This window comes from Varroa jacobsoni, unplaced genomic scaffold (assembly GCF_002532875.2).
Source record: "Varroa jacobsoni isolate VJ856 unplaced genomic scaffold, vjacob_1.0 contig02374, whole genome shotgun sequence".
Taxonomy (NCBI): domain Eukaryota; kingdom Metazoa; phylum Arthropoda; class Arachnida; order Mesostigmata; family Varroidae; genus Varroa; species Varroa jacobsoni.
Window position 1 is genome coordinate 24386 of NW_019214804.1, and position 16442 is coordinate 40827.

Here is a 16442-nt window from a genome sequence, read left to right on the forward strand (position 1 = left end):
GCTGTTCTCGGTGCATACATAATAGCGTGATTCTACTGAACGAAGAGCCACTATAGCGCTACTATCAGTAATCATGCATACAATACGAGCGAGACTTCGTGCGCCACCCCGATGAAGCCGATTATTCTGTTCGTGTGACCGTTGTTTTGCATATTTGAATTATATATTCGTTTATCGTTTGAGTAGCTCACAATGTCCTACCTTTTCTTTGGGAGTATCTAGCTAGCTGGCTAGCTGGCGAGCTAGGAATGACCTGTAGATCGCAGACGGCTAAAGCCAAACCGGTTATCGGCCATTACCACGACCCTCAGTCGTAACGCTTTTGCTCGATTCCCAATAATCAGCAATTCACCTATATGCCGTTGTCGATAACAATAACGAGGGGCCAAACAGGCCAACCCGTTCTGAACTGTAGCTACGATGCCTTGAAAACTTAGACCAAGTACGAAATGTCATCATCACGCCTAACGGGTACTGCCAATAGCTCCACTGGCTCGCAAGCCAGCCTCTAAACGAACGCGAGTGCTTCACACGTAATAGCGAACGACTTTCTAAATGTTTATATATATCATATATATATATATATATATATACGACGTATCCAATTCAACTGTTCAGTGTTGTGTTTTATCGTAGTAGTAGCATTATAGCGGACTGCTGTTATCTACTTTGCCGGTATTTATATTGGCTCTAAGAAAATGTTACATTATTTTACATGTTTGCATTCACTGACATGACGGGGCAGCGGCAATCATCTTTTTGCCGTACAATAACCAATAAATGCGGCAAAATATCATTATTGATAAGTAAGTGCCGCCCTTGTAGGCTATCTTGCGTGAAATGGTCGGTATGTCCCTGATATGTTATAGGTACAAACAATATTCTTTAAGGTATTGCACGCGACCAGTGAAAGGCCACATCGATGGAACGTCCATCATCGAACGAACGACAACGATGGTGTTTTGCTAAATTTACACGAACGCATCGTAAGGAACACACGGCCTATATTTGTGCCAGCATGAAATCAGTATACGGAGATTATCGTTGGACGAAACTAGATTTAGAACTGAACTACTTGTTACAGAAGCTATGTTCTGTATTAGTTTTATGAGACTTTTTTAGATTAACATCATAAGTCGCAGTGGGCGTCCAAATCGCATATCTTATTAGATAGTATCTATGTAGTCGATATAGGCTTGGCACCTCTGGAAAACGTTAGCGCAAAAATGGCCACATGATAAGTGACAATAAACGAACGTATACGTTACACATATATTTATAATTGACCCAACAGGTCGTTGGAAGTTGGGGACCATTTTTATTTTGAATAACGGTTACAAATTTCGTTGTTTGTCGTCCTTCTTCAGGTTGAATAGTTTAAATGCTATGCATAAATTGCTATTGACTATCAAAAAAAGCAAGAATATCATACAACACAACGACTATGGACCTACGTCCTTTTTTTGGTGTAATAAAAACTCCTGATAGAAACAAAAATATGTAGGAACGGTTTTCCAGCTCGAGGCGAAATGATGTTGAAGTGCTAAAAAAAGCTCAAACAAATTGTTAGCAGACGAATTCTTTTGTCAACAATTAAATGCGAGTTATGTGTTTCAACTCTGAGTACGTTTCTGTGCCAAAGACTGCGTGTGTAATGAGAGTTGTTAGTGATAAAAAGGTCTGTCATGCATAGGCATTCGTAGTAATAGATGTAGAGGTAGTAGTCCTATTCCATAAAGAACAGCAAGCTGTACCTGAAGTTCGCTTATCCGACCTTATCTAATCGTATCAAAGAGATGGTGAGCAATATAATGTCCCTTTCGTGTAACACATCCATGAGGCAGCGCCCTGTTCGTGTATGTTGAGCTTTTGTATCGTTGCCGCACATCGCCTCATTAGCTAACAGGGGCATAATTTGCTTCGTTCAAAACATTTAGCCAGAAGAGAATTTGTCTGTCCGAATGCCTTTACACTTTCGTCTACCCCATACATCTGTTCGTGTTTGCGGTAGGTGCCAAGATAATTGCAATTTCCGTGTCGACCCTTTGCACCACCTTCTCTATACACTTACGCCTCCTTGGATCCTCGCTCTATATCACCGGTCAACACCCTCCGTCGCTTCTTATCGCGTTCACTGTGAACGCATAGACTCACCACACGCAGGTTTACACGCATAGGTAACAGGGCTGATACGTAAACAACAATATATTAAGTGCGCACGTATTCTTGTATTCGTGAATACGACGAAATTAGTCCTTACGCGAAAAGAGCGTGACAGTAGCATCGATACGGTAATGCCTCCCGTAATGGAACACATTTGGCGGGAAAGAACAGCTTGCTAAATGTGCGATTGCCTCCGTAGCTATCAAAGTTATACTATCACCATATATAAGACAGCCCTAGGCAGAGAGTGCGGCTTTAACCTGCCCAAGCTCCGGCGCCCTCCTAGACAATAGACGCTACCTACACAATTCATTACTTTCGCCATGATTAGATGCTGATAGACATGCTGTTGGATTGCATCCGGTGCCGACAGATATGTGAACCCTTAAAGCGGAGACCGTCTCCTTTCGGAGCTGTTGTTGTTGCTATTACTGCTGCTAGCAAGGCCGGAACAACATTGCTGGATTGAGACAAACAACAAACCATATCACCCACATGGACCGTATGCCGCGACCAGGAAACATCTGGACGGATAGAGAACAGGACAAGCGAGCTAGGCGCTAACGTCACCACTGTCTACACGTGCTGCAACAGATGCTAACAGCCATGAGTTTATCTGTCGCTGGTTCACCTCGATTATTTTATATATAATAACACTGTTATATATGACTAGAGTATGGATGTGTTTACCGTTAGTACATTTTGCTCTTCGCCGTTCCTCATTAGATCATCATTTATATCACATTATTGCTTGGCGCTGTTACGTTACTTCTGACCATATCGTCTGTACAGCCGGTGGATGCTGCTGTACTTGGTATTACTTATATTATACTTCTGACTGCCAAACCGGTATCTGAGTTCGTCTGTCCGCTTTGACGTTATCCCTATTTACATGCGGCCATTGTTTCTCCGCTCTTCTCAATGCTGTTTTGGACGCTTGTTAGTCCCTCTGTGGTGACGCTTGATGCTGTGTTGTTGTTATTGCCGCCGCCACTGCTGCTGCTTATAGTCACCGAAAAAGAAAACGAAATAGAAAGATTTACCGTGATTCGAATCACGCAATGGAGGCGCAGTGCCATATCGGTTCTCTATGCGGAGGCAACGGCGGCGAAAGACCCGCATGATCATGAGCCGTTCAGCGTGATGAGAATGACAATGATGCCATAGCATAAGCGCACCCTCTTCCCATGCTGACTAGAAGATGTCTAGGTATATGCAGGCCCTATGTGTTGCCATCCCAATGTCAAGAATGCCAGTTCAGTTGATCAGAGGCAGATACAACACTCTTTGGCTACAGCGGTACCTTTAATCGTACCAGCAGCGGTAGCAAAGTACTAACCGTGCTGATTCAGCTCTTTAGTAGACTATTGCTATTCTTGTGATGATGAGAACGTCCGTCAGCTTTTGTGCCTATCAGCTGCTGTACCTAGCGCTTGCAGTTGCAGCTTCTATTTGTTGCAACAAGGCTCTGTGATGTCGAACGAACGTAACATGGACAAAGTCGACTACTCGTCAGCACACATGTACGAACGGACAATCACAGCGGTCTGTAACAGGCTGCTTCGGGGGCATCTTCTGGCCCGGCTGGTTCTTTGCTTTTGACTGGCGTTCGCCAAACCTTGGAGCGGCCGCTACGTGTCAACAACTACTTTGTGCCAGATTAGAAGGAACGCTTCGTTGGCTTTCGCTGCACTGGGCTATACCTGATTGCCGTTGTTTTCCAGCTCGACTGGGCAACGCTCGACCGACCCATCAGCCAGCAGACCACGGCGCCGGCGTTGGGCGACGGATGGGCTTTATCCAGACTTGTCAGTCAGCAGCGGCTGGTGTTGAAACCGATGCTGATTGACGACACAGCGCTAGATCGAGAACAAACAGACAGGAATCTGGCAAGCTCACGGTGGGGGATGATGCCGAACTGCAATACAATATGTTAGGTGTCATAATTATTGGAGCGGTCAGTGATTATAATCGGTCCGACCAGAACGAGTCCGCAGTAAAGCACCCCCCAGATGTAGATGGTCGATGACAGCAACATTAAAAAAAATATAGTCGAGACGAAGCGTAGCTTGTCCAGTTTGCTATCCCTCACGCCAATCTTCTGCTGTTCCATTCTAGCTTGAACCCTTTATGCTTTGTGACATACCAATATGTTCAATAATATTACCGACCGAAAAAAACGTATTTTCATTCCGCAACCGTAACTATGCGAATACACCTCTATCTAGGTATAGGCCCGTATAAAGGTCCTGAGTACTACTCAGCCTCGACTCTATACACGATTGACCCGCATGCTCTCTACAACCCACGAGATGGTGTTGGCTCGTCTCATCGCTTCGTACGACCTTTTTTCGTCGTTCACGATATTCTTATCATCGTTGTGGTTTAACGCTTTTATCGTCAACTTTAACGGTGCCACTTTACTAAAACATCTCACAGTTTCTCTCTGCCTTGTCCTCTTTTTCGTTTATTGTTATTCATTTTCCTATCCAGTTATTTCTTTTGTCGCCTTTATTCGGACTACTCATGTTATTATTAACAGATTTGCAAGTTCAGTTTTTCCCCTTAGAGGCAAGGCTTCCATTTGTCCTTTCGCCTCTCAGTCCTGTCTACCCCCAAGGGCTCCCATGCGCCTCCACCGCTACCACCGCCGCAGAAACTTCGTCTCGATTTTTCTCTCCCTTTTTTATTATCTTTCTTTTGAATAACGGTTCTTGGACAGACACACAGACAGTAGCAGCCACTTGTAAGAACGGACACTACAGTACGCGTCAAATCTATGTCGACAGCTTCCTATTGGATAGTTGTATTTAGTTTAGATTGCGATTGCTATTGCAGCGTAGGCTAAGCTCAGCCTGCAACTCAGATGGATCGTTGTTTGCTCCCTGCGTGCTCCTTCTTGACCCGTACGTGCTTTGCAGACTACCGATGGCCCATGAAGTCTGAGGCTTCGTGACGCACTGTTCTATCACATCGTGGAAATATTATGTCGATGTTGGTCGATGCTATTTGTGTATATTTGCCGATCACAATGAAAATCGGCGGGCAATGTAACAGCAGAAAGAACAACGCTGATGCTACGTACGTGTTAACGATTTCGGACAATGACTCTCAGTACCGGATACAGGCATCCGTACCCATACGACACCCGCAACAATAACCGCTTCCTGCTAGTAACGACGAATCTGTGCTACTTCGGGAAAACAAAGACGCAGTTTCGAACTAGTCCTTTGTTTCTATAACTACAGGCGTAGTAGTATGTCGAGGCGCTAGCGTCAGCGGACGCGTCAAGTTCGTTTATTCCAGCATTAGTTACCTAAGCTTACGGTTAAGCTTCACGGCGCACACGAAGCAGAAACAGTTCCAGCTTTACCTTTTCATTGTTAATGCCTGTCGTCCACTGTTGAAGAGGAGGCGTTTCGATAGCAGCGCACGACACATTATTTACGTCTTTACAACTATTTCGACCACAGAGGGTGGCAAAGAAAATCGTCGCCCCTCCAACAAACAGTCACTATTAACTGGCAACCAATGTCCAAGAGGTTGGACTCATCCAATTTGGGGCCCCGTGAAGCCGCGGAAGACCAACGTTAATCCTCTGCGTTATCTTATTATTTTATTCTAATGAATGATAACGGAAGGGAGGAATTAAGCAGCAGACTGAACTGGCGCGCGGACTATGTTCCTTGTTTGACGTGAGTTGTCTCTGTCGTAATTGTTGTTGTTGTTACACAATAGATTTATTGTTGATATTGCCATCACCCCATCGTACTATTGCTATGATTATTACTACGAATTGTTTTTGGCGAATGAGCGATCATTGGTCGGGATGCTATTCGACTGCTCCCCCGTCGCCGTGAAGGATCAACTACGCCACAGGCGACTTCATAATAATATAGACCAGTAATCGTTGTTGTGTCGTTTCTGTATCACAATCTAGGCGATGCTAATGCGTTTTATACGAAAACGACCATGGGGGGGCTGTAGTAGGTAAACTTTTCAATTTGAGCAACTACAATGCTGTTAGGATCAGACAGAATAAATGCGATCTCTCAGACAAAGCTATTCGTTGATTATCATAAAATGCCACGTCTACTTATAGATTGATTTCAGTCGAAGTGAGTGAACGTATAATATATGCAATTGATCTCTCCTTTGGGTCTTGAGAAACAGGAGCCTACTAATGAGCTTATACATAGAGCCTCTATTTAGGAATCGATATAGGATCTTGCTGGAATATATATGGGTTATACTCTATACAGAGTCTATATACCTAGATCTAGAAAATTTAGAGATAGAGGAGTAGCTTGAGCAAAGGCAGATGCCGTTTAAGGAAGAAACGTCTCAGGAAGGCAGGGAACTGTATTTCACTCACAGCTGATTATCTTATATGGCTAACGAGCGTTATAGATAAAGATGTTGTGTCTACTCGAAATTGGTTATTAGAGGAACCGGTAAATAACGTATTGATGTACCTGCCTGTCAGTTTTATAAATACAATATGAAGGGTCTGCTTTATTTTATTATAAAGTAAACTTGCCATAGGGTTCGATCTGAACGAGTGGCACAACTTGGGACATTTGGTGCAATGTTTCCTCTGAGTTGCCTGTAATAGTCCAAAAAATAATTGTTATTTATTAATATAGTAAACTTGAAATATATGGCCGACATATATCTTTAAAGTGCATAGAGAAGGTTAGTTTCCTTTCGTCACAGGACGTGTATGAAAAGTCAGGTGGATTGGATACAATCTTGCCCATCCTGAAAGGTGCGACGTTTGTACGACAAATGCTTATGTGTTTCTCTATTGTAGAAAAGGGTGGGGTTCTGCTTCAGCACCCCGGCAAGCACTTCTTATCACGAGCGTGATACCAATAATGTATGAGAACGGTTTCGCATTGCTCATTAGCAAACAAATGAAAACGTAGGGTATTTCGTATTTAGCACTTGTTAAGTGTAGAAAAAAACAGTGTGGTTCGACAGTTCCTGGTAATACTTTTACCATGCTAAAAATGGGGACGAAGTTACATTACTGCAGCGGATGAAAACTTGTTAGACCCGTTGAATTGAGGTGTTCGCATTAATTCAGCTTAGAAAGTATCTTCCCACGTTTTAATCAATATTAAAAAGTTAACGTATTGAATAGACATCAGATACTAACCAATCGGCCATACCCAATTCAACGATTTTCATACCACGTTTGTCCCACCCAGCAATAAAGATTACGGCTCCTATTCAGACCAGGCTAGACCAGTACTACCATGTCTATGAGCCAGCTCAGCTTACTACCGGAAGGAGAAAATTAGTTAGCATGGAACAATTATAAAAATGCATAATCATACCATTTTGTTGTCGTTAATCTCATTATCATCCGCAATCGTCGTCAACCCGTCGTTAAACACTCGGCTCTAGCAGCTGCCGATCAGCAAAAACAACGCCCCGTTGAGCTGATATTACAAACTCTTGTTGGGGTCAGGCCGCGAGGACTTAGCCATTCCCATCAGTTGTCAGATTTATCGACCGACAGTGGTTTCTCAATGGATGCGAGAGTCCTATTCGTTACGACTGCCGCTGCTGTAACCGCTACTGATTATTGAAGCAGTATAAGAGATCCGACGATCGGGCAAGGTACCACCGTTGCGATGCGTTCCGCTACGAGTTCTGACAATGAACGTCGATGACGAAGCCGAAGATGCCATTGTCGAAGATGGTGTCGTTGTTCTGAAATAGTTGCTAATGACGATGCGATGTTGTGTTGTTATGTTGGGCTGGCGACGCTCGATCCCTGATCGATCCGCCGGCGGCTGGCAATGTATTGATCCCTCGCCTTCGTGTCGACTCGATCTCAACCGCCGCTGTTTGTCGCACGCTGCATTGGCCTGCCGACCCAATGATCAGTTAGTTTTTTTTGGACAGTTACCTATCTTCGTGTGCGACTTCAGTCGTCTTCAGTTAAGCCGCTATTAACCGCAGTGGCAGCTGCTGCTGCTGCTGCTGCCGCCAACGCCGCGACCGTGGCTAAAGTGGCGTCAGGTAGAAACGGCAAATGGAACTTTTAAATTGTTAGTACGTCACGGTTCATTTTTTTCGGTTCTTGCCTTGCCATTTGATGTTGTTTGCCACTAGTGCCTCCGGCATGGTCTATGCGAGCAACGGTATTAGCTGCTACGTAGTGCTAGCATTCTCGTGGAATCGACTATAACAACAGCGGAAGCATCAGTCGCAGGGAATATGCCGTACGAGACTACCTCGACTGTTGCGATGACTTGAATAGTTTCGTTCTAGTTAAACGCTCGCTGATTTGTCGCATGCTGATGTAAGCAAACGGTCGTTCTGATTGACCCCAGGTAGTCGGTGCCCGTCGATAATGGCTCGATAGCTGTCAAACTCTTCGCTGATGGTGCAGTCATTGATACACCGCCCGTGTCGGAGGCGGCGGATGCTGTGATGCCTGAAAAGTCCTAATTTGCAGTACCTAGAAGTCACGCACAGCTTGTCTTACCCTAGTCCGTCAATCTACAAACAGTGCAGTGATGGAACAATTTTGGCCATAGCCGGCCACGACAAGCATACATAACAAGTTGGGAGGAGGCCACTTATGCTGCGCTTCGCCAATCTTTAGACAACGCACAACAACCGACAAAAACAACCTGACCTCGCGCCATTAGCGGCTGCAGCGCTTCCTGTTCTTCAGTCTGTGACTCCATCACGTGAGGCCTTTCTGTACTTGGCTGAGCCAAATGGTCGGACAACGGAGCAAACAGCTCCCGCCTGTTTGCCTCGTTGCTGGCAACTGCAGCAGTGGATGCTGTTGCCCCCTTGCCGAATCGTCGTAGCTTCTGGATCTTTCTATCTATGTAAGACGTGCAACAGCTTTGGGGAGTAAGACAAAAACGTCGTACCGCTGTGGCTGCTGGATAAATAGCAAAGTAAAATGCTAAAAGACAATGCCTGCTGTTCCATTAAACGGTCTTGGCCGGGACGTCTAGGATAAATGATGACTAGTGAATCGTCTGCACCAGCGAAATCGGAGAGATCTATGCCTAGATAATTTGAGGCTACAGGATCCTTTGAAACAAAAACCCGCACATCATTCAGTACACAGAACAAACAAAATGTTGCTTGTTATTTCTTCCTAATCGATTTAGTGCAAAACAGATACGCAGCCGACGATGTAGTGGTGCAAGCCTTCACTCAGATGGTAGATAATATTTTGTGTATCTACTCAATAATTGGCTGTACGTTTATAAGAACATACACTGTTACCACCTTCAAATGAATCAAATTTGTTTCCCTCGATGTTTGAAGTTAAAATAAATGTGACATGCCCTTCTAACATCAACAAAATTACATTAAACTACATATATATATATATATATATCGATAATGAGTCCAGTCAGTGACTATGCGGCGGCCTTATTTGTCAGAATATACCATTACTACGTATAAGTCGTTTGACCTATAACACAGGGATAAGGAAATGTGGTAGTGGCTCCATAAGCTGTTATGTTGCTTAGTCCCCTATTTTCTCAGCCGATATAACATTAACATGAAGCTTTGAAAATTCAGGTTAGTGTAAAAATGGAGGAAACGGGCGAAGCATAGCGCAGTCACAGGTAATAGCAATCAAGGCACAATTGGGGTGTAGGACATCTATTACGGGGTCATAAAAGGATCAGGGCACGACAGCGAATATATGTCAATCAGGACAATCAAAGCAAGTTATTAGAATTATTAGCGCTGGGAGACTGGGTTACTGAAGCAGGCTGATAGAAAATGCGGCGCCTCTATTGAAAAACGATGCTAAGTCAACTGCACGCGAAAAATTGTTATAGAGCAACAGGACTTTTGCCTACGACGACGGTTTAACCAGGTGACAGAACAGCTGCAACGATTCCGGATTCGGGATTCTACCTTAGGCCAGGTTTGTGTAAACTCGATTCTATTGGTGAAAGAAACAGAATAATGTTGGGATCTTTTGTTATTGTCCGAGAATGTGTTGGATCTCTATCTGGATTTTGCGTTGCTAACGTTACTCTCGACGATAGGCGAGCGCTTCTGCTTTAAAAGCGAACGGTAGAAATAAAAAGAGTCGTCCCAGGATCGTCACGACCCCAACCCACTACGGTCATCTTCCAGCCGAAGCGCCACTTAGTTAGATTATAGACATTATGCAGGGATCGGCTATAGGTTGACCAACTAACCGGCCGAGTAACGTCTGGATGGTCCGTGCTTCCGATATTCGTTTGTTTCCTTTTACCGCTTCGCTGCTTAACTAGTCGCCATAGATGTTTTTGTCGATGTTTGTTAAAGGCCCATTGCAGCAATGACAGTTGAGGCATCAGTGGATTATTAGTTCATGGCGGATCGGTCCTGATACGTCGCTGACGTGCGCGTGATGCTATCGCCCAGTCTGCAATTGAGCTACTCGATACGTACATGTAATCAAGCTATCCACCGCTGAAACTATTCAAGCGTACTTTTAACAAAGTACGCTTGAATAGTCAATGAACAGACAATGCGAATACAGTGTTCGATAGCTAAAAGTTGTTTTCTTTTTTTAATTCAGATAACACTGACAATACATCATTTATGATCGAATAGTGAGGTATAAATTCGTAAATCTATGCTACAAACGCACCTATTGGATATTATAGTGATCTCGCGTTAACCGAACGAAAAATTACGCTCAAATTTCTGTGACGAAGTACCCTAACACTTCTACTAACAATATTCATATAGAAAACGAGTAGCTGACGGATTAAGCTAGGTATACCTTTTTATGCCCGTCCGTAGGTTAACATCTTGCTGACGTTGCCAGTAGTAGTAGCAGAAGTAAGCACTCATAATACATAAGCCATGGTGGCTAGCTATAAATTGTAACAAAAGCAATCAAAGTTAAATATTATAGCTGTCCTAGAATCGAAAGGACGCGTCCATAGTCGCAAACATGGCCCGCAGCAATAAATGCTGAAACTGTCCGTTTCAGGGTCGACCATTGTAACGCAGCTGGCCGAAATCGACTGATTTCCATCAGTTACAAAGACCTGCCTGCCATACAAGACCTAACTAGCAAAATCTCTTTATACCTAGTATACATAGTATTATACATAATGGACTGTTTACAAGTGCAGATTCATTCTAGTGATGACTTCACCATCGCTTATTCCTAGAGTGATATGTACTCCGAAAGAAAACACAACAATCAATTACCTTACCCTACAGCAAATAACATGAGGTTCGCCGACGTCAAAAGCACAAGTCCAGTTAGCGCGCGTTTTTTTAAACTACAGCCTACACAGTTATTATTATTATTAAATATTGTTATTATTAAGACTACAAGTGTGTAGTAACGTGTGATAGCTAATAGATAAAGCTAACTGGATAAATAACATTGTAACAACAAATGTAATAGAGCGAATTCTGCAACCACGAGATTTTATTCGAGATTTGACTATTGCGTACAAGATAAATAACGCATAAACGCGTATAAAATATCATAAGTAACGCATCCCTCTAAGATTATGGGAAGAAGCATATAGCACAGAAAGGTTCGCTGAACCAGATAAACAGAAGGAACTTGGTGGTATATGTTAAATGCCTAAATTTCTGTCCACTCAGCTTCATAATAAGAGAGAGGGAATGGCTAGTGGACAATGAACACTACTGATCGGGTGGTGTCACTGGTGTGCCGAGGTAATCACAGGCGATTGGGTAACCCGTTTGTGAAAGCGGCCCAGCCGAAGCCCACGGCGCACTTCCCTAAAGGATGAAGTCGTTTAGGAACTACTCAGCATACGTCCAGATTCATATCAACATCGGCGGTGCCATTGTCGTCAAATTCCTACATTTGCAATGACGTAAGGGGAAATAGACAAGACTTTTGGATGACGAAGATACATAGCGTTTTTCTTACATGCTTCCCTAACGCCATCTCCATCATTGTCGCCATTATGTTGACGCTTGTTCGGCAACTCGCGGCAAATTATAGCTGGTACGAGAAGGTCAACGAGAAAAAGAACTGACAGAAAAAAAAAACATATATATATATATTTTTTTTTTTTCGGAAACGAGTGCGTATATACACTTATATATATACACACTCCTTTCTGCCTTAAAACAGACTTAGGATGCAGCAGTTGTCCTTACTGTACCCTTGTATTTTACCCGCCTTCGGGCGGACTGCACAGATAGAGTAGCTTTAATTGCGTCGAAGGTTACAGAGATTATCTAACACGGAGAGCATGGATCACAATGCTAAGAGCTTGCTCTTTTCGGCAGCAGTTGGAATAATTTTTGCCTTTACTCCGGCCTTCTTTTAGTTTAGTGAAAATCTAATAAAAAGATTATTTCAACACATAAATCGAATTGGGGGCGATTGTTTCTTGTAGCGATGGGGTTGGAGAAAATTGCCGTCGCAAAGACTGACTCTTACCGCATGGAAAGACGAAAAACGATCTGCCAGCATTGTAGTAGAGGCATGTAGGGTATTATCCTACTGCCGCTCCGATTGCCACTACTGTTAGTAATAGCAGGTAAATTTCGGTTTGATTTTGACTGGTTTCTGATTTTTAAAGCATTATAGTTAAGAGTTAGGGGGTGGTCGTTTGGCTTGCAGCAGGCCTTCACATAAAGCCCCTTCATTCATTCCTTCAGCCAGACGCCCTGTCCAGTTTTCGATGATAACAACAACGATCTGCTTGTGGCTAGCTAGCTGACTATGCTGACCTAGCTTTACATAGCGTACTTCTTCCTTCGTCCACACTCAGCGATTTCAACTAGTTATTATTACCTGCCACTACTGCCGCCGGTGCTGCTTCTGGGCTGGTCACCACACCTTTTGCATTATAGACCCTCATTGCGGCTGCGGCCTGTTGTCTAGCCATTGTAATTGGTTGTGCCCAAAAATCTCCGACTACCTATCACGCCATTCGTCCGAATGTTTTGGTGAATACCTAATTAATCTGTGTGAACGTTAACCAATGTATTTCATTGAACCTGATTGGATTTGTAAGTAAATACATTGTATAGTTGGTCAATTGAAATCGCTGCGATAATCCAGCCGTCTGCTTGCTCTTGATCGAACCACAACAGCTGTCTGACCGACCAACAAGATAAGCGATGCTGAAGCAAAAAATATTCATGAAATCATCATCAGTGAAGTTGCCTAGCATTAAACCAGCTTTTCATGAGGGTAATCTTATTTTACCCGCTATACACAATGAACAATGCGGAAATATATATGGACGCAAGTCACCTCGGCGCCATTTTCTCCGTATTTTAACGTTAGTATTTGCGTTAAGGAAATATATGGTTCCTGTTGGAATCTGGTATGTCCTTCAAGCGTGTCGTTATGCTATACAATCGTAATAAAGAAGACGAGAGACAACGAATTAGACTGATTCGTAAACAAACGATTGCCAATTGCTAACATCCGTTCGAAATGAGGCTGGTTACTGATTTTGTTCTTTTGATTTTGCTGGCTCTGCTACACCGCCGTAGTCGTCACAGTGGATGATGGTCTCGGCGGTTCGTCTTCCGCGTTCCCTGTTAGATTTGGACTTCGGTTTTTCTGATACGAAGTATTTTTGGTCGTAAGCCGGGAGTAGCAATAGCGGTAATGATAAAAATAGGGTTAGTCTGATAGTTCAAGATGACGGAAGGTCCGTTGTGATGCTGAACGCGGTGATGCACGCACACCTGAGAAGATACAAGCAAATATTGCCGATTTCGCCGTCGGTGTATTTTCGACGTCACTGCTGAACCATATCTGCCTTCTTACCAGTAGTTTCATTAATATAGTATCATAACAGCAACGATCCAAGAAAAGGCCCGAGTCCGTTGAAAGACAATGCGAGTCGACACGGTAAACCCTTGTTCCCCTAACCTCGATAAGGGTTCGACAACAACAGTAAAGCCGGGCCGAAAACACGTATACCGACTAAGTACCCTCCCTCTGTGTGTAATAGGCTTATTCACAAAATCCGTGTTTCAAGTAGAATTTTGGTTATTAGGAGACAAAACACGCCTATAAAATAACGATAAGGAAGTGAATTAAAAATGGCGTACTCTGAACATTGTTCGAAAGCTTACATCGCAAATTGAGAACCGCTAACACATCCTATAGTATAGACGATGCGGGAATACTGATCCAACTATTGTGTGTGACTATGTGTCGTTGCGTTTCCGAGAAGCGCTTCCATATAAGCACAACAATTAGCTCCCTTTAAATATTGTGTATTTCCTATCAAGGTAACTCTAAGGGCCAAGAAATCCGGAAAAAAATTAGTAAACTTTGCAGTTTTATAATATTATAGATCTATAGATATTGGTGATAAACCATTATTATTATATAATTATAGTGGATACGACTACCTCTACTGGCCATGTGCATAGATGTCGGCGGACATATATCGCCTTTCGATAATACTCGGCGAAGAACTAGTTCAAGCACAACTAGACCGCGAAGAGGTATAGAAAGACGACTTTGGTGTAGTCCTATATTTTTTCAAATGAAGTACGTCCTCAGTTGAACCCAGCATAAGCATCCTTGAAATCAATAACTTAGAGGATGAAGCGAATGAGGTTGAGTGCGGAATCGCACTTTAGACACCCTCACCGTAGGCGGTAGCCTATTGAATAATGCGGAGCGAGCCTGAGAGGAGTAGGTACACATGCAAAAAGAACTTCGTTAAGCCAACATGGTCCGTGCTCATTCAGACAATAACGGCCTTTGATAGAAGTAGTTTTGCCAAAATTTGTTGTTCAATAGTACTATAAAAATGAGCTTAGGGGGCAAAACAGTAACATAAATCTTTGTGATAACGATATTTTCTTTGTCGGCATCAGATACTAAAGTTCCCCTAAGCCAACGACCCATCCGATTATCTCCGATACACTATACATTAGTTGTATGCGTCAGTACATATAGTCGACAAGCTTTCTGGCTCTGCCCCCTAGCTGCAGTTGTTCTTACGACCATGTTCACTTTGTTTTTGTTCAAGGGACTCTGCTTCGGCCTTCAATGCGAACCGGATTGATCATGCATTTTTGTTGCTAGGTTGAATGGCTAACAACGTTAGCTGACGATACAAGCGACGCTACAAAGCCCATAAAGTTATAGATGATACCACAGCGGACCAGTAGAATGCGTCAGAGGCGCAAGGAACAAACGACTAGTAAAGACCCCTAAATACATACACATATATTAAACGGAAACACACGTATAGATAGGGTGACATGCAGATACTTTTGCACGATAGCTCACGAATCGTAAGTTGTATTCGAGTCGCGTGAGAGTTGCGTGTCGTGTCGTGTCGTCCCAAGCGGCAATCACCCTGTTACCCTGGTATTGTTGCCGCTGTTATCGTTGTCATAATCGGAGCCGCGTCGCGTGATCCTGGCTGGCCATCCCGATTTGTTGAGAATAAAGCAAACTTGAAAAGCCGCCTAATTTTGATGATGAAAGCAGGGCCAGCAGCGGCGGTAGAATTTGGTCTCCATCAGCAACAGCGACCAATGCTATCCTAGGCAAACGTATGTGGTCCGCTACGGATTATTTTGCTCTCCGATTGTTGGTGCTTCTGTAGCAATCCCGTTATATTCGACCTGGTCGGCTCGTTTTCCCCTGCAAGTCGTCAATAAGAGTGTCAACCACTGACCGTGGTGCATCGTGCGCCGTCAAGTAGTTCATCTTAGCATTGCTTGCGGTATCGCACCAATGGGAGTTGAATTTGCTTCTGCCACTCGGTAGTAGATAGTCGACTCGGCGTCGCTTTACATGCCTGGGCATCTATATATGTATGTGTGTGTGTCTCTGCAATATAAAATATCATTTATCTCATGACTATGTATCGCTATGACTTCTTTTGACCTTTATCTTGTTTCGTCTGGAGTTGTAGTGAATAACTATGTGTATTCTATCCATTATGTCTGTACCTTCTTCTCATGACAATTACCGTTTGCCGTAGCGCTGCATATTTGTGTAAACCAATGCCCTCAGTACTGTACACGAGGGGTGACGCCTTTTGCCGCCGGTGATTCCCTACAGAGGTCGACGAAGTTTTCATAGTCGACCAATGATCGAGTAGCCGTTTTCAGCGGCGGCAAGCATGCAGAGCTTGCACTTTCTGCACCCTACTGGGGCCGCTGTTGATCTTAGTATTGTCCTTACGGTGTGAAGCTCTTGGGGCTCGTGTACGACGAGCTTCATGTCGTTATCGACCGATGTCCAGATTCTGCCAATAAAAGCTAGTTGTGGTACGAGAATGAGGCTTGAC